We start from the raw sequence: 6474 nt of genomic DNA, 5'->3' as shown, positions 1-6474 counted from the left end.
TGCAATACCATTTCTCACCATGCAAATAACCTTTTCACAAAGAAACCTTAATAATTCTTAGTATTTATGTAGCGGCTGTTATCTTTAAAGTGCTCAGTAAATACTGCTGTGGTTTGTTTGTTGTTCTAAAACGGAAACCTGCTTTCCCTTTGTGGCTGAAGTGATTCACTAATATTGACAGTAGTTCTTTGCATAGTTGTTGTGCCTTTTGTGCAAGGCTTTCAAAGTGCTCTGCAGACACTATTACCTTTGTAAGTTCCAAAATGCATTGCTGGGGGAAGCAGGGAAATAGATTCATTCACACACCAGTCAAATGGTGTTCATCAGTTCATGTCAATAGACAAGAGTAAATTTAGACTAGAAATTAAGGGGCACCAAATCCATTTCATAGATGGCAGGATGAAGGTAGGTACCATGTAATGATTTGAAGTAGAACTGGGACAGAATAACAGGCCAAATTGGTTTTGGGTTGGGTTTGGGGGTTTCTTTTCCCCCCAAAGTGCCATGTATATATCCATCTTACACCTCCAGAAAATCAGCTCCACTAGCACCTGCTTTTAGGCTTGCCTCTCTGCACATTCAGATCCAGGGGCCCAGCCTGCTGTCCTGTCCACCTGGGATTTATGCAGGTGCTATAGCCTGGTGACTTCCCATCAGCTGCGAGTACAGGGGATGTGCAACCAAGAACAGGCTACACAAATGAGTCAAGGAAAAGTATAGGGCATCTTTTATTTCGCTAGTATCAAGACATTGTAGGATGGGGATGAGCACAAGGAAAGGCCCATGGGGTATAGAGAGAAGTGGCATCCCATCGGTGACATGCTAGTGGTGTAGCCTCAGGGGTCCCAAATACATGGAGCTCTTCATTTAAGATGATCACTGCAGTGCAGTGCGCAGGGACATCTATTTAGTAATGATACAAAAGGCAATGTTGTACCTCCTGACCTGCACATGCTGTTCTTCCCTTGAAGCAAAACAATCTCACTATTGATCCACCCACCTTTGTTTACTTTAGACCAGCTGAGAGGATTAGAACGCCAGATCAAACAGCCCCAGGTCATATTTAATGCACTTTAACAACGATGATAATTTGCCTCATAGTCGGAGCCTAATTGCAAGAATAATTCACGCTTCTTTATTCAGCTAGTCATGATGACTATTGGGAAATCCATAAGTAAACCAGATCTTGTGTTGTCTCAGAAATTTCAGAATTGTTGTGCAGAAAATGAAGTAGCACAAGCCCCGGCCCATTTGTACTTCACTTAATACGAACACTGAAGAGACATAAAATACTGCCTTTGTCTGGAACCCTTGAGTCAGCGGTGTTAAAATGTTAACGTTTGCTATGAGTCCAACCAAAGATTATACATAAGGCTCTTTTTTCCAGCAATGGAATATTGTACTGCACACATGGGACTAAATGGAGTTGTGCCTTCTCACAGCAGCTCTGCATTTGGTCCTCAGAATGTCACAGTAGTTTCATACTTTTCTGAATTCCACAGTTTGTTTTGACCTGCCCTTTTATGCATTTGATAAAACCTGTATAAATTTATGTAACTCCATGTAAGACTAATATTCTGCAACAGGAATGTTGCTTTGCTAAAACGCATTTTTCCATGCCATCATTTCAATAAAAATTAATATAGTACTTGGATTATCTTGTCCTCATGCTTCAATATTTCTTTCTTCTGTATTCTCCTCTTTCTCTTTGTAGAATACCAGAATTAATTTCCTATTTATGTAAAGACCACTTTGTTCTACTGCACTTGATCAATCAGACTTTTATTATTTTCCAGGTCTTTACAGATGAGATGGCATTCACAAAACAAATAAAGCCAATGCCATGGCTTGAGAAACAGGAAAACTTAATTTAGCATGACATAACAAGGTTTGTTTCAAAGATCCAGACATCACTGACAGACTCCCCTTGGCATTAACATCCATTAGGTCAGATCTGAAGGGAAGATTATAAAAAGCAACTTAGGAACCAAAGGAATAAGACTATACTTTTATTCAGTTAGTCAAACATGTCCTGGTGGTTCTGTTATTATTCCTAAATGTAGAACTGGCCCTTACACTGATCTGACCTACATCAGTTAAAAAAAAAGTCAACACCCTGTTGATATGCTTATTAACATATGCAGTGGATTATGCGCATTATAAAAGGGGAAAAGAGTCTACACTGAAAACCGTATTTTTGACCTTGTGTTTGACATCCCAGGCTTTTTGCCTTATTCCTGCAATTTTCTGTTGTTATGAGCTACAGTTTGAATCATTGTCAAAAATTCCTACAGCCACAACTCAGTAAAGCATCTCCATCTATTCAGAGAATATCAAGAGAAAGTGCTGTGACTTGTTCATGGCCTAAATCACTACAAAGAATGATTTCTGGTAGTGGAACACTCCTTAATTTTGCACATGAAAGCATAACAAAAGAGTGTCAAGAGGCTGAAACCAGACAAATTCAAACTTCAAGCTGTGGATTTTCAAGAGTGAGGATAATTATCTATTGAAACAAATTGCTGAGATGATTCCTTCATCATTTGAGTTTAAAAAAAAAACAATTACTCTTCATTCTGAAAGATGTGTTTCAGCTGAAACATTTTCTGTTTAATGCAGGAATTACTGGATGAAATTAAATGATATGCAAGAATCATAGAATCATAGAATCGTTTAGGTTGGAAAAGACCTTTAAGATCATCCAGTCCATTATGTGATCACAATAGTCTCCTTGATCTTAAAATATATAAATCAATACATTCTTTGCTTTATCTCCTCATTAAAGAGATGCTAACTCTCATGAGATCAGTAACAAGACCATATGCCTAGCAACTGTGGCTGTAGCTGCACAGCAAAATTAAATCTGAGACATATACCTAAGTTGTCTCTAAATAACCCATTTCCCTCTCACAATGTTGACAAGGCATTTTAACTGGACTAATGCTCTAATGTCCTGCTGTTAACATCGAGTAAGTCCATTCAGAGCTGGCACCAAGGGCTGCATAGTGCTGCACCTTGCCAGGGAGCAGGGATCAGCAGAGCTGGTGGGGAACACAGCTAAGTCAGGAAGGAGCAAGGGACACAACTTTTTGCTGTGGTAAATGTTTCACTGGCTTGGATGCACAGATGGAGCATGACACTAACCTACAACACAGACCTGAAACAGACTGCAATTTTATATGTACTGCACAGATGGGTTCTTGTGTGATATATACGTATACATGTATGCATACACACTTTGTATCCAGCAAATGGGTAAAGGCTCCTATAATCCCCTTGGAAAAGTGGTACCAGAGCCTCGTGGTCTGCTCGTCTGGACTACATCACATGAAGAGGCAGAAGAACTATTCCACTTTCTGAAGACTCCAAGAACAGTCTCTGCAGGCACTCCCTTGGCCATGCTACTGCATCAGACCCTACTCACTGCGACAAACCGTTGTAAAACTGACAAAATATCTTCAAGTCCAGCCATAAACAGGCTGTTCCTCAGGGGAACTGTGGCTCATAAACCTGTCTCCTGATCCTCCTGCCAAGCCAGATTTGGTAGTGCCCTCAGGGACTCCCCTCTGACAGTTCTGCTCATATTCTCCACTTCAACAGCAAAGCCTGAGTTACCAAATGGAAGCATGATGCTCACAGGGACTCAGTAAACTGATGTTGATGCAAACCAGGAGCCATACACAGCCATTAACAATCAAACCTTGAATTTGTTAGCACATCAGTGCTTATGCGCGGAGCCTGACACGAGTACGCACTGCACCACAGCAACAAGTGCAGTATGTCCCCAGACTCTGCTGCAATAATAAGCTGCATTTCTACGGTGTTTTCCTTCAACAGCTCACTGGTTGACACCTGGTTTTGGACCTCTTGGGCCACATGTTGCCATGCAATTGGCACCACTTTACAGAAGAGGAAATAGCACTGGAGAAGTTGGGACCTGCCCAAATCATCCAGCAAGTTTGTAGCAAAACGGGAACAAACTTGGCATTGTTTGAATTCAAGTCCAAGGTTTTGCTACTAGGCAATAAATAACTTCACCTAATTGTAGTAAAAATGAACAAGTTTCAGTGACTTCAATGATAAATGCAGAAAGGATGTGATCTTAAAGAGTGACTATAGGACTTTCTAAGGTTAGACAGGGACACACTGACACAGGTTGGTAGAGCAGCCATCAACATACACTAGGGCAGATACAAAGATGAAGAGATAAAAAGACTTGATTCAGCATCACCTGACATACTAAATGTATATTTAAGTGACTACTGGCAGCATCAGGCAGATTGCTGTCAGCCCCCTCAGTCTCATTTGATCCTACATGGGAAGCCTGAAGCCAAGAGCATCTGACCAAAGTAATGGGTACATTGAGGCGGGTATAATTAAAAGGCTAGCAGGCCTCCACAGGTGAGGAAGTCTGACAAATGAGAGCTGATGAAAAGAGTATGATTTGCTTACAACACCAAATAGGAAACACCAGCTTTGTTTAGTACAAGTATTATTCTGGTTTAGCTGGAAAAACAGTCTTGGAACAAGCTATAGTGGTTTGGACTGGCTCTACAAAAAAATGGAGGTGTGAGAGAAACTGGGTGAAACCTCTCACCCACCTGTTGCAGCTTGTCTTCACACGATTGCAAGACGTCCAAGGAGAATATCCTGCTTTCCCATGTGCTTGTGCAGGGTGTTGCTTAATGGAGCTCCCACTTCTTGCAAGTGCCTCTGGGTGCTATCGCAACAGAAATAATAAAGGCTCATAATAAATTATGGAGAATAAACAGTGATGGACATTTTAATTGATTTTGCTGCAAAGCGATCACGTACTGCATTTCCATTTGTACACGCAAGTAATTCTTCAGACAGATTGCCATCTAGAAATTGCAAGGTCATTACCATTAGGCACTTGAGTTTCTAGTGGAAGCGGCAACACAAGTTTCATTTCTGCATTGAGCAAAGAGATGGCAACAGAGTGAGGCCTACGCCTCTGAAAGCAACGCTTAGGGCTTTCCATCGAAGACACAGAATCCATCAAAGATGTAGAACAGAACAAAGCAGGCAGCTATTTTACACAAACTTCCCAGCAGGCATCTTTACACCGTTCAGGGTATTCAGTGAGGGAAAGAGCTTATCTGATCCTAATGGACAATTGAAGGACTTGTTTGGTGTGATGGAGGCACCAAGTGACACCTTACACTGTGAATTAATATTGGCCTCTTCTTCCAGGCACCAAAATTGAGTTTTGTGTACGCTACTGAGAACCAGAATAAATATTCCCCATTAGCCTTCCAAGTGGACAGTCCCTAACAGCTCTGCATACTCCTGGGTTTAAAAGGGAGCCTTGTAAGACGTAACTTGAAAAATGTCCTTTCAACAAGAGCAGCTGGGAGTGGGGATGGTCTCTTTTGGGCCACATGTACCACAGACAAGGCAATGAGTTGTTGGCAGCATCGATCTGGGTTAACTATTCAGGGCTACTTTTTCCCTGCCCAGAAGGAAAGAGGTAACTTTAGGATGACACAGTCAATGGTGCCAACATTATCATTGGTAACAGTCATGCAACTACACTTAAAGGCCCAGCAGCGGCTAGAGATAGCTCTGCATCCTCACACCCTGAATATGGCACGCAGCCGTGACGAAGATCAAAGGCTGCAGCAGGACTGCTCTGGTCTGCTGGCTGCCAGTGTACAGAGTCAACATAAAAACACATGCGTGTTTGAGTTTCTGCGTCTGCCGTTACGCAAGATTTCAGAAGTCTCTATGACCAAAGATAGCCTTAGTCTGATTAGTGTTCGTCAATCAGTCTTCACACCTATACCACTTAACTTTAGCTTGCGAGTGCAAAAAGGCAGCACTCCCTGAGGGATTGCACTGGAATCAACAGTGTGAATTTAGACAGCCATCTAAATATAGATATCCATCAGAGATTTAGATAAATATTAAAGTACTACCTCTTCTCTCTGTTTATATTGTAGGTGGTAGAATCATAGAATCATAGAATCATTTAGGTTGGAAAAGACCTTTAAGATCATCCAGTCCAACCATTAACCTACACTACCAAGTCCACACTAAACCAATCAAGGGTAGACTAGACTAAACCATGTCCCCAAGTGCCACATCTACCCATTTTTTGAACGCTTCCAGGGATGGTGACTCCACCACCTCTCTGGGCAGCCTGTTCCAATGCTTGACCACCCTTTCCGTAAAGAAATTTTTCCTGATTTCCAACCTAAACCACCCCTGGTGCAGCTTAAGCCCATTTCCTCTCGTCCTATCACTAACTACTTGGGAGAAGAGACCAACACCCACCTCACTACAACCTCCTTTCAGGGAGTTGTAGAGAGTGATAAGGTCTCCCCTCAGCCTCCTCTTCTCTAAGCTAAACAACCCCAGTTCCCTCAGCCGCTCCTCATGAGGCCTGTGCTCCAGACCCTTCACCAGCTTCATTGCCCTTCTCTGAACACGCTCCAGCACCTCAATGTCTTT

Source organism: Pelecanus crispus, chromosome 2 (genome assembly GCF_030463565.1).
Source record: "Pelecanus crispus isolate bPelCri1 chromosome 2, bPelCri1.pri, whole genome shotgun sequence".
NCBI lineage: Eukaryota > Metazoa > Chordata > Aves > Pelecaniformes > Pelecanidae > Pelecanus > Pelecanus crispus.
The sequence above is the reverse complement of the archived record's forward strand: the minus strand, read 5'-3'. Positions refer to the sequence as shown.